This window comes from Ambystoma mexicanum, chromosome 11 (genome assembly GCF_040938575.1).
Source record: "Ambystoma mexicanum isolate Mex_15411 chromosome 11, UKY_AmexF1_1, whole genome shotgun sequence".
NCBI lineage: Eukaryota > Metazoa > Chordata > Amphibia > Caudata > Ambystomatidae > Ambystoma > Ambystoma mexicanum.
The window spans coordinates 532,101,475-532,125,769 of record NC_090934.1 but is presented as its reverse complement, the minus strand read 5'-3'; positions in this window follow the sequence as shown (position 1 = coordinate 532,125,769).

The following is a 24,295-nucleotide window of genomic DNA, read 5'->3' as shown; positions in this document are numbered from 1 at the left end:
TGCACAGGATGTCATTCCCTAATAGACAGAGGGTTCCCTCTGGAGCAACAACTATGAATGGGTGCTTCATTTTATGTCGCCCAGTTTTTATTGCCAGATCCGCAGTCCCCTTAACAGGAATTTCATTCCCGTCGAAGTTCAGGAGTTGTCCAGGAAGAGGGGTGAGAGGGATCTGGTATCTCCCCCCCCCCCTCCTGAATTTAGCTGTTCAAAGGCCCTTTTTCACAGAAGAGTTACTTGGGATCCTGTCTCCACCAGTGCTGGAATTGCCATTGCTCCTGCACTTGGACAGAGGCATAGAATCTACCTTCTTCCTCCTCCAATGGGCAAAGGTAATGGGCATTCTGGGCAAGCTGGGTGGTCCATTTCTTTATTTTGGACTCTGACACAGGGGTAGTTTGGGCTTAATTTGTTGTTGGAGTTTGGGATTCTCAAAGCAAAATTTGACATTCTGATATTTGGGGAGTTTTGGGCTACCCTTTTTCTGATTCTGGGCTGCCTCCCCCCTTTTTTGGAGGCAGTCACCAGAATTGATTCGGGAAGTTTGGGAATCCTCTCGTAATGCTCGATTTTCTTGATGCTCATTCTTGGGTTGAAAGATGGGCGATTCTGAATCAGTTCCCACGTCCACCCAGTCTTCATTTAGATCTCTTGGGACCCATTTTTCTTTGGGAGGAGTCCCCCAGTCCCTGAAGGAGAAGATCTTTTTCCCAGAATCCTCTATGGATTCTTCCCCTTCAAATTGGAAGACACCAATTTACTCCCCAAAATAGGCCTTTTTGAATTCTTTTAATTCTCCTACCCACCCTCTGTTACTTAGGTTGCAGATTTTAGGGGGCAGGAGATTTTGGTTCCGGTTCCTGGGTGTCCAGGGGCTTTTCACGAGTGAGAAAGGAAGCTTTCCCTAGGGCGTTGCACCCTCCTTCCCCATGCCTCCTCCTCTGGAACCGGTGAGTTGTCAGGGTTCTTTCCCCGTCATTGTTCTGGGGCACCAGACCGTTGGTTTGTGGGGTTCTGAGCCGCCATGTTTATCTGAGGGTTCTGTTGAGCCCTCAACATGCGACCCAGCTCCTGCGTTATGTTCTGGACCTGGCAATACAGCTGGGACACCCGTTCCGGCTGGTACGGGGGTCTCTGGTCAACTCTAGGTGGATCACGGGAAAGGTAACTATCCCTTCTCCCGTAGTACCCTGGATATTGTGAATTTTGGTAACCCTCCTCCCTTGGCCTCCCCTCTCCCGGATTGGGTTGTCTGGGTTCCTGAAATCAGGGAATGAAAGGAGGGTTGTCCTGCAGGTTGGGATTTTGTGAGTATTGGGGGAAGAAACTTAACCTAGCATTTGGGGGATTACTGCTCTCCTGGGGGAAGCTAGGAGGGATGTTTTCTGCGGCAGTTTTTACCTGATTGGATCTCCCCCCCTGGAGCCGGGGGAGTCCATACATACGCCAGGATTGGTCGGGTGCCCTTGTATTGGGGACTCATATAATCAGGGGAGTTAGGGGTCCCATTAGTGGGATTACCTAACTGACTGCCACATGTTTGTGACTGGCCTGAAGGCCTTCTGGGTCTCTGATTTTGCTGATTTTGTGTAGGTACATTTTTAGGCTCCTCCATTTCTAGATTTCTAGGTCTAAAATGGGGACAACCTTCACCACTGCCACCTTAGAAGCAGCAGGGTTGTTGGCTGGTTTGGAGTTCTTGGCCACATTTTTATTTTCTGCAGGTTTTTGTACCTCATAAATGCGGGTCGTTTGCTCTATTTCTCACCAGCTGGGTCATGATATACTTGGGCAGTGCATGAAAGAAGGTGGTTACAAACTCCCTGCCATCCGTGCACACCTTTCTAGTGGTTTGTGCACGGATGGCAGGTTTGAGCTCCTGCAGAAATTCTCATGGGGCCTGATCTTCCCCAATTGCAGATTGTAGGCCGCTTTGCGAGCCTCTTGGGGGTTTCTGTGGGTGGAAAAGTGTTTCAAGATGGCCGCCCTGTAGGTGGACCATCTTGAATGGTTCTGGTCCTCCAGTCCAGCAAAGAAGCTAGAGTACTCGGGGGAGAATGTCCATTTTACATACCCTATGCAGTTCGGGTTGTCTTTCAGATGAAAAGTGTCCATCATCTGCTCATAGAGTTCCAAGTGTTCCCAAACAGAATATTTTATATTTTTATGGTATGGGGTTTTTAAACTCCTAATGGCCTTTATCTTCCTAATGAGGTCTTTTTTCATAACTCTCTTGAGTTTGTTTGCCTTCTTTGGCTTAGTCACCTGAGTCCACTCGCCCTCTGACTCAGAGGCGTTACTACTTAAGCTCCCCTCATGATCATCTAGGAACTCCCTGATTCTGTGAGCTTGAGAGGGGCTTGCAAAATGGAGGAGCCTAGTTTCTCTATTCCTGTGGTGCTCAGGAGAGTAGTCTTCTGACTCTTCCCTGCTCCCAGGGTCGACAGAGTATCCCCCCCACTGCCCTAATTCGGTAGAGGTCTTCAGGAAGCTCTTTTTGGGCCTCATTTCATTTAGTTTTTCATCAAATTGAACCAACTGGTCTTTGGAAAGTAGTATTTCTGTCGATCTAATTCCCTAACTCGCCCCTCATAGGAGACTTCCTTGTCAGAGACATCAGCCTTAATCTTTGGGTATCTGTACAGGGACGCCCGTACATCACTTTCTGGTGGTGCTGAGCTGTCAGTTCCATCATGTTTAGCCTATTAAATTCTGATGGCCTCATAGCTTCTGGCTCATGTGAACAGGCAGCCATGAAGTCAGCAGTGGAAAAGTGTTAAATGGGTTTGAGTCCCTTAGTACAAAGGTCCTTATACTATGATCAGGGGTTGCCCTGTCCCTCTCTACCTGTTCAGTTCCCTCAAGTTAGGATTAAATCTAGCACCCTCTTTTCTCCAAAGTTGCTAGTTTCTCCTTCTCAGTCCCTACTTCTTGACAATAACCAAAGATCTTAGCATTTTGCTCAGCTATCAAGGATTTACCGGCCTCTATGAATTGTTTGTGGCGCTCATCATTCTTTTCAAAGAGGGCCTCATTGTCTCTTTGTGCTTCCTGTATGGTTTGAGAATAATGAGACCCTTTCTGTTGCAGAAGGCTCAGCTCCTGAGTTTGTGCTTCTTTGGTTTGGGTGTTCTCTTCCAGAGCACCTTCTACCCATCTGGTGTGCTCCAGTAGATTCCCATACTCTGGTTTGAGTTCATTTAGCTTCTGGAGGGCTAACTCACTTCTCTGTAGCTTTGTTTTTAACTTGCTTATTTACTGGCCTATGGCGTCTTTCTCCTGACTTAGGGTGCCCCTCTGTTCAGCCAGGTCATCCCTTTGTTTCTTGATGGTATTGGATTTCTGGTGCTCTTGATCAATTTCTGCTTGAGAGTGGAGGCCTCTCATAATTAATTTATTATTTTCCTCTTTTAATTTCTCTATCTGATCTTGTAGGGGAAGTATCTGCTCTGTGCAAGCTCTACTAAAATGTATTTGTTGATTTAACTTCTCAACCTTTTCCTTACACTCCTCTTTCAATGCCTACAATTGGGTCTCTTGATATGCATTATTCTGCTGTTGGAGAGCCAAATCCTATTTTAATTTTATGACATAATTTCCAGATTGTACCTCCAACTCTTGTGTCTTTTGTAATTTTTGTTCTGCTAAATTTAGATCAGTCTGAATTTTATTTAATAGTTCAACTTGATTCTACGCAAGAATTGTGTATTCCTCATGCCTCTCCCTCATCACTCCCATGTGGAGATACATGTAGGCCGTGATTCTAACGATTTTGATTTGCTCCTTTTTAAATTTTCGGGTGATATATAGCTCACCAGCTCAAAGCTTGGTGTAATAGGCCACCGTCCTGTCGTATGTCCAGGTTCATGGCGGTGACCTGTTGTGTTATTTCTTGTAGCCAGACTTTTTCATCCTGTTCTGGCCACTCACCTCTGACAAATAGCTTGTGCAAAAGGTGCTCCCTAGCCATATTGATTTCTACTACGGTCCTTTTGGACATGTTATTTCTATATTAATGTATTTATTTATGTAAGGGTACCCTGTATTCTAATGCTTTTCTGTCTATTTTGGGATTGAATTTAGTTTTACTTTAAGATGAAGGCCTGGTACTTAGAGTATTCCTACCATGCAGGTTAGTCTGCTCTGCCAGAATGCACGGGTGGTAACCAAACTCAATCCCTGGCACAAGCCCCCAAATGTGTTAAGGATTTCAGTCAGGCGACACACACCTTGGTCTCAGCCTAGTATGTAGCGCACCACTGAGATGCTTTTCTCCTTATCTTATGCAGATACAATTTGAGATGGTACACAACTCGTATCACACCCACTTTTTCAAGTACCCCGGGTCACAATGGACCATGAACCAGGCTGGTTCGTGAAAGGCAATATTTATTTATTTATTTTAAAATTCAAAAGAAATCATACAATTTTTAATATGGGGCAGCATTCACCAATGGGGTGATAATTACAATGGAATCGTGATCAATGCACTTGGTTAACCTTCCCCTAGGACATATTTACAGCACAATGCAAAAGGAGCACTTTTTGATTTAGGAAAGATAGCACACATGTTAGGATTTCCCCCTGCAATGTATCCTCAACCCACAAATAATCGACTTCTGAGTGGATAGAAAGAAGCACCAGGTAATCAGAAATAAGAGGCAGAAAACTGACTCAAAATCCAACCATCCCTCACAAAATAAGAGTGGAAAACAGATTTTAAACTGCTTGCAATGTTATGAAATGACACTCGGAAATGGACAAATAAATAATTAATGTGTGTTAAAAACCTTGAAACAAATGCAATTCCTCACTAAAGCAACATTGCAAAGACACTAACAAACACAAGTAATGCATTACCAAGAGCATATCATTTGAAAATGAATGGAAAGTCTAAACCAAATTGCAGCCGAATGACACGTGTAAATGTTGCATTTCCTTAATTCCCATTTTAAATTACCCAAATGATTTCTAATACAAATTGGTGAAATCCTCTGATTCGGAGTGCGGTTTTTGGGTTGGGGATATATATATATATATATACATATATATATATATATATATATCAGAGGGACACTCTAGAGTTGAAAATAGGTCTCTAGCTATGAAACTGGATGAGTTATGCAAGGTAAAAAAAGTTGCGCTTTGAGTAAAATGAAGCCGTGAAGTAGGAAAGGAAATCAGTTGTGACAAGAACAGTTTTACTTTAAACTAGAGTATTCAGGCTAGACCACCAAAGATGGACACAGTAAGATCCAAGGTTGATTTGCGATTTCAACCCTGTCACCCCAGCACCCAACCCTGGCAGAAACCAGTCAGATCACTCGAAATAGGACTAATGGTTTAGGATTACACAAGACAAAATTGAAAAGAGGTGGCGCTAGCACTTTGGAAGTCACAGGCAGGGTGCATAGATAATTCTAACACTATTTAACAAGTTTTCAGGATAAGGATAGGATGGCTTAGAGAGTGGGTTAAGGACAAAGACAAGACAAGATTGGTTATGGGTTTCTATGGGGTAGGGATTATACACACAGTCCACTTTTAGTTTTGGAATTTTTGGACTGTCAACAGATTCTGGTAAAAGAAAACAGCTGGGCCGTTCTGGTCACCGCTTTGCAAGGACAGCGGAATGGCAATTCTGGTCACTGGATACTAAAGATCAGCTGGATGCCGTCAGTGGGCAGTAGTTAGCCAGTCTGATTTCAGGATGCAAAAGGTACCACAGCTTTCCCCTTTTTAATGAGAGATTATTGGGTTTTCAGAATTGAGGCCTTTCAGGGATTAGGATCAGCAATGCTTGGGTTTGTTGTGCGATCTGGAATCTGGATGAAGCAGTCTCAGGAATGCAGCGCATGAACTTCAGGAAGAGGGTGTGTCTAGAGTCCTGTCAGGGACTCTTTATATAATGCATAGTGACATCATCAACTATATGGCTGGGCAGCTTAGCTAAGCACGCCTCTAAACAACTGGATTGCACAATCAATTTTGGCTGACTCCCCTATGAGGTACTCAGTTTAGGAGGTTGCATTTTATGATGTAAAAGGACTTCCCAAAGACCTTTTTGCCAAAAATAAGTCATAACAGAATTTACACATTTGTACAGTTGTGGCATATTAATAAATTACATAATCAGGTCATATATTTTATGTAGAGCACAGCCCTCCAATCCTGAAATCTGTGAGACATTGTTTTGCCCTTCTAATCATTTATGGTAAATTTGAGTATGAAATTCCATAACTTTATACACATGTGTGGATTATCATAAGGGATGTAAGTATACAAATTAGCTTTGGCAACATGGATACTTTTCATATAATCCGAAATACTTTGCCATTTCTATTCCCAAGGTGTCAGTAACTTATGCAAGGTCTCAAATTATAAAACACAAAATCACTTTTAAACTGCAAAATGTTAAAATGTTTACAATGTCTTGCTGCAGAGATAAACGTCTTTACAGTTTATTTATAAAATAGTCTTTGGAAGCAAATGGCAATCCTTTGTCCATCACTGGACCATTTTTCTTCTCTTCAGTTGCCACCAACTGTCATTTCCTTCAGAGCAAGGTTGGGTTTTTCCAACTTGATTGGAGGTTTATTGCCCCTTCCCCACTTCAAACGTCCTTGCCCTGGGAGGTCTCATGTCAGGGGATTCAGCCCAGACTAGATTCTATCCAACCTGGTAATTATCATTGGGGTGTTAGTATCTGCTGAGAGTTTTTATGGTGGTTCCCTTCCTCTGGGGGAACTCTTGGCTCTGCCAACTGGCATAACCTGTTTTTAGAGCTTGCAAACTCCAGCCCAGGTGGTTTAAAACCTTTATTTTCTTATTTTGGGTCCTGAATTAAAACAAACATGTGGTATAAAATTGCTCATTGGAGTATTATCACCAGCAACAAAGCCCCGTCACATTGCTAAATAAGGCAAGCCTTCATTCAACAGTTTACTTTTAAACAGGCCTTTTTCTCCTTCAGTTTGCAAAACCCATTTTTATACACGTGTGGTGGAAAGCAGGCATTTCATTTTAAATTTGGGTTTGCATCTCCCTCAGATTCCCACACTGTCTTGCAGCAATAGTTACTTTCTTGAATGCAGGAGTTTTGTCTGAAGCACATATGCATTGAAACTGACACAGCTCAGATAGCTGGAGTTCCTTTGAACCACTGAGCGTTGATGCTTTTGTAAAGAAATTAACGCATTTTCCTGTGTTGGAAAAGTTAAGCTCCTTGTTGATTTTTCTCAGAGTTGGTTTGACAGGGCCTGTCGTTCAGAAATCATGCTTGGTTTTGCTGAAGCACAATGAGATATAGTGGGCATGGCATGGCCTTATTAATCACAGTGATTTACGGAAGAACAGATGGAAATAGCATCAGAGCAGCATTTTTTTAAAGGTGAAAAACCTCCTTTTGATAGGCGATTTTTTTGCCTACTGCAAGGCAGCGCTGCTTTTTCACTTTATTCCTTTTTTATATGTTAGAACACACTGGCAAGCTCCTTCGGTGTGCCCCCTTGTTCCATCATGCCCAATGTATGCTTGGCAAGATGGTGCAGCCATCTTTTTGTTTCTGCAATATGCAGTTTTGAGACCACAGTGCTCACAGGAGCCATTTCCTGTGAAAATAGCACAGCTATTTTGCTGTTTCTGCAGAAATGCAGCTTGGTGATGTGGGGAAATACTATTGAATGGGTCAATATATCCCACAACATGAATGGGAGTCATTTTAGTGTTTGGGTAGATAGCACCGTTAAGTTAAGATTTCCCCCTGCAATGCTCCCTCAAGCCCCTATTAATCAAATTTTGAGTGGCCAGCAAGGAGCAGCAAGGAGTCAGGTATTCTAGGTGGCAAACAGAATTAAAATCCGACCATCCCCCATGAAATGAGAAGCAAAATCGGATATTAAAACCTTTGCAATTGAACAAATGACATTCGGAATTGGTAAATAATTAATTTAGATGTGCAGTTGAATAAATAAGGTAAATATGATTTATAGCAGTATCAGGGATGTAAGAATACTAGCAAACTACAAGGCAAGATACTAACAACGGGCCTACAGTTCAGAAAATACAGTTTGAAGTGACAACACAATGCAGCCAAAATCACACGCATAGAATTTGTATTTTCTTACTTTCACAGGTTTAAATGTCAAAAACGGTTTGAAAAACGGGTGAAATAGATAGAATCGGAATGCAGTTTTTATGCTGGGTGATAGATGCACATCACAGGGATAATATGAAAGTGAAAGAGTGACTCTAGATGAATGACTGGATGAGATTTTCAAAGGGAAAGTACATTTGGTTTTAAAAATAAAAGCAGTTGACAGAGAGAATCGGTTTGGAAAGAAATGACAAATTCACTTAAACTAGATTTATTTTAATGACTAGATTGTTATTGAAAGACATAGTATGCGCCAAGGTTAATTTGCAAGGTTACCATTTACACCCCGCCTTCAGCTCTATGTGGGAATTAATTAACTTATTGAAAATATGACTAAGGACTTAAGCAAGACAGAAATGAGTGGAAGAATTGCGCTAGCACATGGAAACCAAAGAACATAATACACAGAGGATTCAGACTATCCTAAACAAGTTATCAGGGTATGGATGGGATTACTTAGAAGGTGGCACCAAGACAAGGGATCACATTGGGTATACTAGGTGTTGCTATGGGATGGGGAGATACTCACAATCAGAGCTGGAGTTTGGGATTTGGGACAGCAACCGGGTTTCTGGACTCAAAGGATCTGGTCACGGCACCATGGTGGGGCTCTCCTAGCAGAAAACAGCTGGGCCTGGCTAGTCATGGAACAGTAGCATGCAGGTAATGGAGCAAAATGCTGGTCTGGTCACAGGATACTCTCAAAAAGGGTACCACAGTTGTTCCCCCTTTCTCCCTGAGTTAGTGGGATTTTGTTATGGGGTTTAGTTCTGAAGGGTGGTTCTGCCTGGATAGGATCAGCTATGCTCTGACCTGGCAGGGTGATCTGGAATCTTGGAAGATGAAATGTCTGGATACGCAGGAGCTAGAAAATTCAGAAGAGTGTGTCCTTTGTCTCTGTGAGCTTCCCCCTTTTATAAGGCAGGTGACATTACATGATTTATTGTTGGGGCAGGCTTAGGCTGGACATGCCTCTAACATCTGGATAGGTCAGCCGATGTATTTTGCCTCCTTCCTAGAAGCAGATTCGACTGAAGGAGGGAACTCAGTTTTATGGGGTGTGTTTTTATGAGGTACAGAGCCATCCCACAGTCACATTTTCCAAAAATCAGTTCTGACCTCAATTGTACATTTTTACAGTTGTGGCCCTCTTGCAAATCACATAGAGAAATGACATATTTCCCACAGAGCATGGCAGTCCAACTACCAGGTTTGTACGACATTGTTTCGTCCCTCTAATAATCTTTCGTGCTTTTCGGTGGGAAATATTCCACCTAAAATTCTGCAATTCAGTACACTGAAGCACATTCATTTGTGTCATATTTTCATCCAACTTTCATAACCTGGTCCTTTGCACTTTTCCCAGAAATTTCAGTTTTTCCTGCATTTGAGTCCACAACTTGTCAGAAAGGACTACATTGTCTTATTTTAAAAGCATAACATCTACATTCATACTGTAAACATTTCACGTTCCTAATTTCTCAGGTTACAAAAAACAAGTTTTAAAATGAAATGTCTTTAGAACCAAGTGGGCCAACTCTACCCCCAAAGAGGGGCAGTTTTACAATCCTCTAAGCCAAATGTCTTCCTCTGGTCCACTGGCCCAGGGGTTGTCATGATGCTTTCTTTGATCCTGGCAGTTGCAGCAGAGGAGAGTTGTTACCCGTACTTCACACCTAAGTGTCCCAGAAATCTGTTGTACCAGGCTTGTGCCCAGTCACAAAGTCTGACCAGCATGTGAGATGCTTCCTCTTTGTCCATTCATAGTTTCCAATTGGCTGGCCCTTTGGGGGAAGGCAAAGACTGTTCCCAGAAAGCCAATGTCCTTTGAAGCCAGACCAGGAAAACCTGTCATGCTGGTTCCACAGTAAATGTATTTACTTATTTTTTTTCTGAGCCAGCAGCAAGTCTATTGAAATAAAACATCCTATATATGTTTTCAAACAAAACCCCCATCACATTGCTATACACGGACAGGGCCATAAATCCACATTTCACTTTTAAGCAGATATTTTTCTTGTTGGTAAAAGCACCATTTTACACATGGGTTAATTCAGCTGGGATGTCACTTTCAAATGAGGTTTTCTCTTACATATAGATTCTAACATTATTTGCAGCCTTAGTCAATTTCTCATACACATAAAACTGTTCAAGGCAAACGTCCACTGACACTAACATAAGCACAGAAAAATAGGGCTTCTTGTGAAGAGTTCAGCTATGATATTTTGTTGCAAAGTAAAACATTTTTCTGTTCGGCTGGGATTAAGGTTCTTTGTGATTTCACAGATCTTGCCTGACACAGCCTATCATTCAATGAGAAATGCTTTCTTTTGCTGGAGCACAACCTTAATATGGCTGGGCATAGCTGAGTCTCACTAGAACCAACTGTGTACTGCTGAAGCTGTGGAAAAAGGCATTAGCGCGCCATCATTTTAAATCCAAAATATTTCCTTTTTCAACGGGAACTTTGAGCTAGCAGCAGGGCAGCTCTGCTTTTCAATTATTTTCTTTGGTGCACATAAGGAACATACTGGCAGCCTTTCTCAGGGTGTTCCATGTTCCATCTTGCCCCATATGTGCTTGGCAAAGACAGTGCAGCCATCATTTTGTAGCTTCAAAACACAGTTTTGATGTGAGGCAATGGTGCTCAAAGGAGCTAGCACAGCCATTCTGCTGGTACTGCTGAATTGCAGCTTGGTGATGGAGAGGAATTATGCTGGATGGGTAAGTCTACCCCACACATTGCCTTCCTGAATTCCCTGTCATAATTCAGCCAGGACTCTCCTCCAAAAGTATTGTGTATTTCTAAGATCCAGTGCTGGTAGGCAATCAGCGCTCTGCCTTCCTCTGGGAATTTTTCTCGAAGTATTGTTTGAAATACTGCTTCCCAATTCTGTATATTCCTTTCCAATCTTGGCTTCCTTTCCCTCTATTTCTCTTCCTCTCTCTTGTCTTTCTTAACAATGTCAAGGCCTATTTTTTCATATTCCAAGAGGGAGAACATTTCTATAAAACACTTCTGCCAATTTGTTTTCTTAATCTTGCGCTGAATATGCCATTGTGCGCCTCCTATATTTGGTCATCTGCAGTCTTGGTGACTCAATATTGTTACTAGGCCTGACCCGGGCTTTGAGGTGACCCTGGTCATCCTCACTCCCTGATTCAGACCTTGTGTCAGAAATGACACTCTCGCTGATGGAGCTGCTAGAGTCATCCCTGTGCCTCTTCTTCTTTTTCCCCATGCCCAAATCTTTGTCACATTTTAAGAATTGCTCTAACATTGGCCCCAAGTCATTTTTCACAGTACCTGATTTAGCTTTTTTCTTGCTGCTGGGGTGGACATCTGCTGAGTCTGGCATGCTGCAGAGATCAAGGCACCTTTTCCTCTTGGCCGGTGGTTCATGCTCCCCTAGTTCATCTTCATCGCCGTCCTATCCTTCTGGCGCTTTGTTTGCTTCTGCTACCGTGCTGGCCGCTGCTAGTTCCGCTATCTTTTTCTGGACCAAATCCATGCCATGCACAGCTTCAGCTTCCTTGGCCCACTCCAAAAGTAACTTTTCCTTTAGTGTGAGAGTGTCGGCCATCCTTGTTTCTTGATTGTAGCTGGGGCTGTGGGATTCTTCCTGTGGCCTGCACCCCTTGTGCCCTTCTGCTTTTGTTTTAGAAAAAAAGGCTGGTTTCTGGTAAAGGGTCTTTTTTTTCTGTGTATTGTCTTGTGTTGGCCCCCTGTGTAGGCTCGCACCAAACAGCTCTTACAAAGTTCGCTGGCCGAGGATAGTTGTTTACCATACTGCAGCTGGTGCGTGGTCTGAAAGCCCTCCTTGTGCAGGAGCTGTTCCTCTAGCGCTGCCTGCTACATTCCCTTGACTGTGGATGATGTTGGTGGGCTGCTAGGGCCATGCGAGTGCTGTCTGGTGACTCTCGTTACATATTGTCTTTTATTCGGGGGTTGCTTCTGCTTGTAGTGCCGCCCGGTATGTTTCTTTCTTTTAGTCCAAGTGAATCAAAACTGCGTTTAAAAAGGTGTTGAACCTCACCCACACAGTGTTGAGATGTCGGGATACAGCGTGCTCGCTTTCTGCTGTTCCGCCGTTGAAAATGAAAAAGTTTTGCATTGTTCGGCTTTTGCAATACCATTGATTGTGGCTGCTGGTTTTTCTCCCTGTGTTGAGACTCCGAGTCGTCCTGCTTCCAATGAAGCGTGCCTGTATTTTTCTCACTCGGCCCTGAGTGCGCAACAAGTTACTTTGTGTCACTGACACCAAAGTGTCAGCTCCGGGATGCACCACTGTCCTGTGTTGTGTATTGAGTACACAAGGGACGCATGCGCGAGCCTCCACGGAGTTCGCGCATGCGCGTTTAAAGAATAAAGGCGGTGCCCGGCAGTTCGCGCCGGAGACCGGAGCCATCACACGTCTCCGGCGTGTGTTCTGTGTATGCATGGACGCGTGCGTATGTATGCCTGTGTAGCGGCTGACGGCCGGCCCCCGAACATACAAAACTGGCGACGAAGGCGGGATCGGAGCTGTCTTCCCGTTTCCGACGACATCAGTGAAACGGAATACAACTCCGCAGTCGCGGACCCGTTCAAACAGCCGGCAGCCATTTTGAGTGTTCGTTCAATACAACACACGCAGTGGTTGCGGCCCGTTTTGGGTGCTCGTGCGCCATCTGCCCGTTACAAGCAGCTGCAACAATTTTTGGACACTCCACAGCCCAGCTGGTGCAGGGCTGTGACACAGGAAGTGGCAGAAGAGCCAGCAGGAAGACTCTGCCACAGTTGGGAGCCGGATCACCCATCAACTTGCCAAGAAAATACTGTGAGTACCTATTGTGATGGGTGAAGAAACAGATGATGAGGGCGCCGTTGCCCCCATACCACGCAGAGTGCGCACCACTCTGGCTCCCATGCCTGAATTCGATACCACGGTGCCCCCATCGAAACTTGGCCCAAAATGGCTCATATGGGTCAAAAGACTGGAAATGATGTTCAGGGCCTCAGGGGAGACAGAGGACGAGGCAAAGATCGCCATCATGATGTACTCCGCAGGCACTGAAGTCCAGAAAATATATGACTCCCTCGATATTCCAGCGGCGACATATGACGCTGTCAAACAAGCACTTCGGGATCACTTCCTACCCTTAGCGAATGTTGACTTCGACAGGTTCGTCATGGGGGCAGAAAAACAACAGAGCGAAGAGTCACTGGACCAGTTTTGTGCCCGTTTGAGACACCTAGCAAGCTCCTGCAGGTGGGTCAATGAAGAGGAAATGGTCCGAAACCAATTGCTGCAAGGATGCTGCTCAGGAAAACTCAGGAGGCAAGTCCTGAGGGAACCAGGGCTGACTCTCCGGCAAATCCTAGACATGGGAAGAGCGTATGAACTGGCGGAGGCCAGAGGATCGAAAATGGACGCAGTCACGCATCCCAAGAATGAGGAGGAGGCGCTTGCAGTCGGACGTTTCACACCTGGGAAGGCCAGATGGATACCGAAGAGGGGAGAAGGACCCATGACATCAGGTACCCCTCAGTCGTGCTCTTACTGTGGATATGACCACCCACACAGAGGTGAATGCCCAACCAAATCAGGAACATGCGGCAGGTGTGGGATACCTGGGCATTACGCCAGAATGTGTAGGGCCACCATGCCCGTGGCAGCAAACAGAGGACCAGAGAGGGCCGGTAGAGGTGGCGCTCACACCGTGAGGGGCATATCATCCCTTGAACAGGACGTGCATGACCTACACATTGCCGAAGAAGAGGAAGAAGAGGATGAAGAAATATTCTTCATTTCCAGCATCGCAAATGGCCCTGGAACTCGACGAAGACCCACATGTACTGTAGACATTGGAGAAATTCCCACTCCAGTCCTCATCGACACGGGAGTTTCAGTCTGCGTACTGGCGGACAGACATTACAACGCACTTGCAGGCCCACCAGCGCTGTCGCCCTCCAAGGCTCAAATATACGCTTTTGGTGAAGATACTCCCCTACCCATCCAAGGGGTATTCGTAGCCCCAGTGACCCATGGCCAGAACAGCATCAAAGCGAGGTTTTTTGTTACCAGCGTAAGCCCGCACTCTCTTTTAAGCTGCGCGGCATCTGAAGCACTCAACCTTGTTCATTTCACTTTTGCTGTATATCATACAGATCTGAACAGCCTGCTGACACGCTTTGAGAGGCTTTTCAGAGGCATAGGGAAACTGAAGGCTGAGCCCGCAAGGCTCCACATTGATGGGTCAGTCAGACCAACGGCGCTGAAACATCGTCGCATACCGTTTCATCTGAGGGCTCTGGTGGAAAAGGAGCTGCAAGACTTAGTGGAACGAGACATCATTGAAAAGGTGGAAGGACCCACCCCGTGGGTCTCTCCAATTGTAGTGGCCCCAAAGCCCAAACAGCCTGGGGCTGTATGCATTTGCGTAGACATGAGGCTACCTAATCTGGCTATAAAAAGAGAACGTCATCTCACTCCCACTCTAGACGACATTGTTGGAGAACTTCAGGGAGCAAAATTCTTTTCAAAACTGAACCTGAGAGCAGGTTACCACCAGTTGGAGCTCCACCCAGAGTCCAGATATATTACGACCTTTACAACTCACGAAGGACTATACCAATATAAAAGACTCAGTTTTGGAATATCCACTGCGGCAGAAGTCTTCCAAAATGCCATCAGGGGGGCTCTGTCCGGACTAAAAGGCGTCATAAACATGTCAGACGATATCCTAGTTTTTGCCAAATCTGAAGCAGAGCATATCAAGCGTCTGGAAAACACATTTCACAGACTGCACAGCCTCGGGCTGACGCTGCACCAAGAAAAGTGCGAATTTCTGAAGAACAGCATAGAGTTTTTTGGATTTGTCTTCCATGCGGGAGGCATATGCCGAGATCCTGAGAAGGTGAAAGACATTCGAGAGGCGTCACCACCCACGTCCCCGGCAGAAGTCCGCAGCTTTTTAGGGATGGTGAACTATTGTGGGCACTTTATTCGAGATTTAGCATCCCTCTCTGAACCCCTGAGAGCGCTCACTAGGAATGAAGTGGCATGGACGTGGACTGGAAAGGAACAAAGAGCATTCACGGCCATCAAGGATGCTCTGTCTGAACACGATACCATGGCATATTTCAACCCAGCCCGGGAGTCTGAAATTATAGTGGATGCCAGTCCAGTGGGACTTGGGGCGGTTCTCATGCAGGCGGATCAACAGGGATCCATGCGACCCATTGCATACGACAGCAAGGCACTCACGGACACAGAGAGAAGATACTCTCAAATTGAACGCGAAGCCCTCGCAATACTATGGGGCTGTAAACATTTTAGATTATATATCCTGGGGAAACCTGTTGCAGTGGTGACGGACCACAAGCCCCTAATTCCCATTCTGGCAGGCACTTCTTCCAAACCGCCACCTCGAATAGAAAGCTGGATGCTATCCCTCATGGAGTACGGGGTGAAGCTGGTATACCGCCCAGGTACGCACAACCCTGCGGACTACTTGTCTCGTCACCCCGGCGCAGGACGATCCAGAGATACTACGGAGGTCGCAAATTGTGTGGACACCATTCACATGGTCGTCGAGTCCGCACTTCCCATTGCCTTGACAAGACAAGAAATTGCCAACGAATCTAACTCAGATGAAGCATTTCTGAGAGTGAAAGGTGCGGTAGCCACAGGAGCATGGCGGGAGCACCACATGAACAATGCCCGGAGAAATGCAGAAACGCAAAGGGATTTGCAATTGCTCTGGAGTGCACGACACAAACTGTCAGTAACTGCCGATGGTCTCCTGCTGAGAGGACACCGGATTGTGATCCCCAGGTCACTCGTGTCGAAGGTCCTTCATCTGGCACACAACGGACACCAAGGGATGACCAGAATGAAGGCACGTCTTAGACTCAAGGTCTGGTTCCCCGAATTGGAAAAGAGAGTGGAAGATTTTGTGAGGGCATGCATCCCGTGCCAAGGCACTAGCCCAGCGGAGAGAGGACCACCGATTCAGACCATGGCAAGGAGTGATTTACCCTGGGGGACAGTACATGCCAATTTTGGCTCTACTGGAAGAGGACTACACTTCCAAGTAGTAACTGACCAGTGGTCCCGATATCCAGAGGTGGAACTGGTCGAGTCCAAGGCCAGCGACCACACCACCCTAGCCATGGACAAGATATTTGCTACCCATGGTTTTCCCATCGAGTTATGTTCTGACAATGGGGCACCTTTTCAAGGGCAATTGTTTGCTCGATACTGTGAAGAGAGGGGGATAAAACACTGAAAAGTCACCCCACTATGGCCAAGAGCCAATGGGGAAGTAGAGCGTTTCATGCGCACACTAAACAAGGTGTTTCGCATATCCGAAAATGGAGGAGAAGACCTCCGACGGAATTTATTCGAATTTCTCCGGGAGTATCGCACAACTCCACATCGATCAACTGGAATAGCCCCTGCGGAAGCACTTTTCAAGAGGATACCAAGAGGACTCATACCTGAATCAGAAGGGAGACAACCAGGAGTGATCGACAGTGACCAAGTACAGTCAGAAAGGTCATCGAGAAATGATAATGAAACAGCGCGGAGAAGACTGCCTGAAAAACAGATTGCAGTTGAGACACCGTGTTGGTACGAAACAGAAGACCAGAAGGAAAGTTGTCGACAACTTACGAGACCCAACCACTGGGTGTAACACACGTGAAAGGTACAATGGTCACCGCAGCCAATGCCAGAGGAACTGTTACCAGAAATGTGTCATTCTTTAAGCGCATCAAGCCCGCAGGTAGCGAGACAACAGCGGAACAAGTCCCAGAACAAGAGGCAGAGACATGGACAGAGGAAGCCACTCCACCTGCAGATCCTGAGACATCGGAGGCCCCTGGTGACGCGGCACCACGATACCCGAGCAGGGCAGGACGACGGCTTCCACAGAGGTTCCGAGACTTTATCATGGACCCTGCACCATAGGCGGGGAAATCTGTCGTTGGAAATCCGAAGAAGGAACCAGTTTGTTTTCTGCAGTTAATTGTTAATTGTTTGTTTCTGGGGGAAAAGGAGGGATGTTGTGTACTGAGTACACAAGGGACGCTTGCGCGAGCCTCCACGGAGTTCGCGCATGCGCGTTTAAAGAATAAAGGCGGTGCCCGGCAGTTTGCGCCAGAGACCGGAGCCATCACATGTCTCCGGCGTGTGTTCTGTGTATGCATGGACGCGTGCGTATGTATGCCTGTGTAGCAGCTGACGGCCGGCCCCCGAACATACAAAATCTACTGTCCTGTAGAGATGCCGGATGGGCTGGGGTGCCGTCAGTCTCTTTCCAGGGCTGATCCCGCTGCTCAGATTAAAATTAGCGTGGGCGGTCTTTGTTCTTTGTTTCCTTTCGCCTTTTAGGGCCGCCTTGGGTGAAAAGAGTGCAGCTGCACGGCAATCTTCCTTTTCCCTGCCGAATCCGTCCAGAAACTTGCAAGATGCTTTTAAGCTTTGTTGGTCTCCATTGCCCAACACTGGTGCCTGTGCAGGGGGAGAAACAGATTGCTGTGGCTACCTTGCCCGCCCTAGTTATAGGCCATAAGTGGCCTGGGGGGCAAGGGAGCCCCTCTTCCATACAACAAAGGCCCCTTGTCTCCACGTCCATCTGGATGGGAAGAGGGCCTTTGATGTGGGGTGTCAGGGGCAGGGATTACCTGTTGTCACCTGCCCCTGCCACTTTTCTGCAGTCTCGGGCACCCAGATATCTGGGTCCCCATTGTAGCTGGGGCCTGGTGGCCCGCCCTGTCACCAGCATGTTAATGGGCAAGCACCTGGAAGGTGCTGCCCCGGCCAGACCCACAACAAACCTCACCTCCCAGCTTATTCCGCTGGGCCTTCCACTCCGGAGGGCCTATATCTACACTCGGGCCCAGTCTTCAAGTGCTCCTCCGCCCTCGCTTACTGGCATGGTGAGGTCATCACGCGGGGGAGTGTGCGAGCAGAAGAGAGACTGCACACAGGGCTGCACACCAGTGGTCAGAATATAGAAACTTTGCTCCTGTGCACGTGTAAGTTTGCATGGTATTAGCACTGGAGCATACATGCCAACATTCCTACATACCTGGGAGGGAGATTTGGTCATGAAAATCAGGAGGCATACATTTTCCTATAGGAATGCATTGGGGCTGTAATTATTTAAGGTGGGAGAACATGAAAAAGAGCAATATTTTTCATGAAAAATCGTGAGTCTCCCACCTAAATCGGGAGGGTTGGCATGTATGCTGGAGGCTCTTGAAGAGCGGAGTACCTCTACACTGCAGGGACTAGGGTAAGCATAAGGCTACATGAGAAATGTTCCTATTGGACAACACATTTAGTGATTTTAGGTCAGTAAAGCAAATCTCAATTAATGAGCATGGGATTAGCACTGGAGAAAAGTTCAACAACCTATGTTATCAATGCTCTAATAGGGAATGAACTGAGTGAACCAGTATTATGCTATTTTTCTCTTCTTTATTCATGCGGTCCAGTTGGTCAATGAAGACCAAATCTGTGCCATGGGTGCTTCCCTGGTGTGCCGGGACTTTCCCCGGTGATGACGGCCCATACATATCTCTTAGACTTCTTTGCGTGAGCATAATGCCTTAGGTGCACACTTTCAATCAATTGAGAGTTAGAAGGGCTATGAAAGTTTCATTAGGGTAAGGTCCTCTGCAACTTTATCATATGGGCGCATATGGCCAGGTAAATTTTTTGAAGGTCAACCATTCACTATGTATCCTTTTTGCTCCAGAAAATTGACTTTGTCTTATAGGGCAGAGCTATTTTATGCATAGCTGGATCAACTGAAGGTAGACAGTTCTCAATGATGTAGCCAGCCACATACACATTTCACCCTCATTAGCGATCGTCAGTACAGTATAGTCTGACATCTTTGAGGTTGGTGCATTGGTCTGGTGGGTGCAAAAGGCATGAAATTGACTGGCCACCTGAAATGCTTCAGAGGAGTATGCACACCACTCATTCCTGGGAGTATTCCGGTCACCTGCAGAATTAGGTGTGTGGAGAGCCCAGTACTTTTATCCGTTCACTAACTTGATTAAAAGGTCACACCAAAGTCACCTACTGAACCGGGCTGTGCACAATCCATTGCTGTGCACTAGCCAATCACCTGCACAACTGGGTCAGCACCAACCAATGGCTGTATGCAGGTTAGATACTCGAAGAACTGAGTGAGTGCACAGCTTATAATTCGGTAAAGTACAGTTGTTTGCAGAAATCGCATACATGAAAAAACACATTTTGGTCAAAGTTGGCTACCTGGAGAATAACATGTTGCCCGACCCCATGCTGGGTATATTCCAGTCACCTGCAGTCTTGCGATGGGCACTTATCCACACCTCCAGGCAAGTTGACACCCTCAGTTACCAATCGCAATTGCTGGCCACCAGTGCAAGGCACCCAAAAGAGATCAACACAGTGGCACTAGCAGATGATCACAGATTCCCCAGAGATGCACAGTTTGGCAACCATCAACTAGAGGGGCACAAATACCAACAGAGATGGTCACAACCCACACAGACATAAGATACTCTCTCATGAGGACAATCCACCTCATCCATGCAGCAGCCTAATGGTAACACATCTGCCATAAGCCCCTACCTATCGAAAATGGGTACAGGTGTGCCTCCCCTGAGAAGAGTAGAAGAACCACAACACCCACAGAGATGGGCACAAATCGTCCACAGAGTTGGGAATAGGCACCCAAAAGAGGGAAGTACTGATGTGCTCCACATCACCAGTGCCAGGGTGAGAACAAAACCTCCTTTCACCAGACTATCCAGTCCCTTCAGGCTAAATCCAGTAAATGATTCAAAACCTGGAATGCAGCCTCTAAATGGGATGTGATTGCTTCTCAGCATACCTCTTACACCCTCCAAGTGCCACTACCAACCATTTCCCCCATAGCACACCTGGTGAACCTAGTACCTCCAGACCTCCCAGTCTCTCACCTTAAGCCTGTCCAACAGGTGGGTTATGTAGGCCATCCTGCTGTAGGCCTGGTTTCTGAAGTACCTGCAGACACCCGGTGCACATCCGGGCATGTTCTGCCAGAGTGAGAGCCTGGTTGAGACAGGTATCTAGTCTCAAAGTGTGGAAACAGACTTCGGAGCAAGAAGAAAACGGGTGTGCCCCTGGGCGATGAGCTGTCACGCCCTCAAGCAGCAGCGCATGGGCAGACTCTAATGAAAGATCTAGTCAAGGAAAGTCTTGTGCCAGGTTCCGCACTGAGCAGTCACATTACATTTAACATGTATCTATAGGAGTTCTGACAGAGAGCTACATCTATGTTAGTTAGACCGAAAAAGAATGAGAATACAGACAGAGGAAAGAAGAGAATTCCTGAGTAGTGCACAGCGGCAGATGTGCTGTCTGTGGTTGCCTTTAAAGCACAATAGGACTAGGTAGCCGATTTGGGTGGTGAGAGTGGTTGTCCAGCCATTAGGCATGGAATGTTTTGTTGAACCCTGAGAGGTGCTGGTCGTGTCAGACGTTTGCTTGCAATCTATGGAGCTTAGACTCTCCCCAAACGCTCCTTGTGGATGTGGGAGTTGGTTTGATGTGTTGGAATGGCTGACATCTTTCTATCATACGTTATCTTTTTCTTAAATGGAATCTTCTCGTCTGTTTCATTGGTTCTCACACTGTGTTACTATTTATATGGATGGAAAAGCCCAAAAAATGCCAAGCCAGAAGAGATAGAGCAATTTACAGGGAAAAGTCTAATCTGAGGCATTTGCTATTGACTGGGTATTTGCAATCAAAGTTCACAAAACTAAGGTGGTTCTTCTCTAACCTGATCTTCCTCCTTCTTGCTCTGGCTACTTTGGCAAGGGCCCCAATCATTATCTGTGAAAGGTTTGCTAAAATTGTGATAAACTGGGCTGTCCTGAAATATGTCTAGCCATCTAAAGGTAAAACATTGTGTTTCCTATGTTTGCAACTTTGGGTGCTCTATTATACTACTCTTCTTTGATTCCTGCTACTCCACCCAGGAATGAATCCTGAAAGAGTGACGCGGTGGCTGCTTTGCAGAGAAAAGCTTGCCTTGGGGTCAGAGTATTAATAATATATATTGCATGATATTGCATCCTCTGTTATCTCGTAATCGATTTATGTGTCAAGCCACCAGATTCTTTGCTATGTACTTCATGTTGCTTGCGTATCTAATGTGGGTAAATGCAGAGTATCTTTTTGAATGAAAGCCTCCTCCTTGGTCACATATCTTTATCAATGCTAATTGTGAAACCCCTTGAAAGGCTTGGCTCTTCAAAGCATAAATGGGAAATTGCTCAGTAGCAAGGGACCTCTCAGGATAGGAGCTTGGCAAGATGTGCCTTCCTTGAATACCTCTATTTGGCATTAGGGGAAGCGGAGACCAACAGGAAGAGAGAACGTATGCACAGCTGTCAAAGAATGGAAGGAATATAGAACGTGCGCAAGAAAATCATGCATGCTCTGAAAAAATGAAAGAAAGGACTGGGGCTTTGGGAAGACACTTGTAGTTGGGGCTAACTGGTGTTGCTTGCGACAACTATAAGCCGAAATGATTGCATTAGAGTACAGATAGGGAATAACGGCATATGAGGAGGAACACACAACCGGTAGGTATCGTTTGGTTATTTGCCCACCCACTGTGTTGGGATGGAAATTAGCCTATCCCGCCCCCATAGGCGCTTCCAGGTAAGGTGAACGCCCTATGAGGTGATATAACACACAAGTGGGGAGTAAGCCGCACTACCAGTCAATGTGTAGAGGCACTGTAGTGCATAGAGGTAGATGCACAGCACTAGAAATCCATAGCCCATGACTCCATTTTGTATTAGTCCCAAAAGGGAGAAGATTGAAGGTGGGCACCCAACACGTGTCCTTACAATATGCAAAAATAAAGATAACACGCCCCGTCAGGGAATAAGACCAAGAGATAAGTTGGAAGGATAACAAACTTAATATGAAATACAGTTTGCAAGCAAAGAACTCTGCTGCCCGAGAGCGCTCTGCTGAAATTACACTGGCAGCACATTATAAGAAGTAAATTTGTCATCCATTCTGCAGGGACGTAATTTCAACAAAATGCCATGGGTAGCGGAAGTGACATCACGTGACCTTTGACCTCTGACAACATCACAGGAAGGGATGTTTTTTGACCCCCACCTTAAAGTCACATCATGAGAAGCGATGGAACATGACCTTTCACCCCTTGACAAAACAGGAAGGGACATCACATATTGTTCCTAAGTACACTACGAGAAATATGGTTGCAATATCATTATAATGTTATATACATTTAATAGATGAATGGATAACCATATGTATCATTAATATAAGTGTGTATAGGACCATATTACCAAATTACTGTGAATGCAAGCAGACGTTCAAGGCCAAATGATAAGGATATATTATTACATGGTACTTACGCTTAAGCGCTTATACAAACATTATCAGCCAACCTGTGTTGGTTCGTATTTATCAACCTCAGAAGGGTGAAAGGCGGAGTTGAGGGGTTTACAAACAGTCTAAATCAGTGACTCACCACCTGAAGTGTGCTTGGAAATAAACCTTTATGAGTCTGGCAATTATTGGATAGAATTCCAGAAAGACACATTATGCGTTATTTCTATTTTTTCTTATTTAGCGTCACTGCTCAAAGTGATACTTCTGTTTTCTTTTTTTAGAGGCCTAAACAAGAAAGTCAGCCACTCCAAAAATAAAGAGCAGGATGACACTGGCCACAGCCCAGGAGCTTACATACAAAAAAAGTTAAACAAAAACAAAACGATTTAAAAAATAATCTTTTTTTCTAGGAGTAGAAGGGAGGCCTGAGGGGTTGCAACTACAACCCCAGGCGACCCCTGGCGACCCCCAAATGATGTCCATGAAATTCTGTCATCACATATAGTATAAAATCACAGTGTGGATTGGTGGGGCCTTATGGCACTGCCTGTTCTATAGGGGATGCCAGGCTGCCATTGGCCGTTGCTTCCCAATCGATCCGGTGGTATGTGGGTCAGCTGGGCTCATCTCCGCGCTGAAGGTCCAGACAAATGTGAAAAATTGCTAGCTGTCTAAGCTAAACAACAGGAACTGATAATATAAGAATAATAGTAAACATACACATCCTTGCATGAGTGTGGGTAATTAGAGAAAATAGGTTAATTTATTTGCATTCTGACCTCTATATTCAGGGCTTCATTGATACTGAGGTCCCGCTTCCAGGTGTCATCCCCTGGGGGTTTGATCTACTATTTATGTTCCCTGATGCCTTATGATATGAACAGACATGTGTTGCTTTGAAGAGAATGTACCGCTGCACAGGATTAAGTCTACGGTGGGTGTTTTGGAATGGTCAGTACGAGGGGGTCAGATGTGTATCGACATGAAAGAGTGGAGGGTCGGGTACTGGTGGACCCTGGCCTGGCGGGGTAGGTGTTGAGAGGACATGGGCAGTTTAGTGAAGATGGATGGACACATGTGCTGGGGCCTGCTTCAATCTCACGCTCTGCAGAGAGCACATTCTGTGGAAGTGATACTAAGCAATTGCAACAATAAATGGCTGAACTTCCATCAGACCAAGGCTCATGCAGAGCTGGCAGGGGGTGGCAATGTCTTGGGATCTTTGCGCAAGGTGCTGGAGAAGGGAGAGCTGAATTTACAGAGGGATGGTTTTTGGGCCTAGTAAAATGATGGTGTCTGCGCCAATGCAAAATGGGCCTGTCAGCAATGCTATTCATATACGCCTTTATATTTTATCATACGGGGGTATGTCTCTGGCTTAAACGTCATCTATTTACCCCCGGGAAGGGCTAGGGCAGTGGGATTGGACCATCTCCTTCCCAACAAGATGTTTCACATTCTCTGCTCACAATGCCTAATTCTTGCAAGGGAGACTGACTCTGCAGAACCCCGTTCCCACGGAAATCAACTTCCCCCTTGTTCCTCCAGTGTTTTGCGAAAATGTAGTATCTTTTAGAAGGAATGCGCCTTGCAGCCGCGTGAGACAACACTAGGCTCCGCGCTGCGTCCATTCATCTCCACTAAACTGCCATTAGTACTCTAACCCTCACCCAGCCAGGCTGGAGCCAGCCCCATACCTCTTACTCGACCCCCACACCTTTGCATT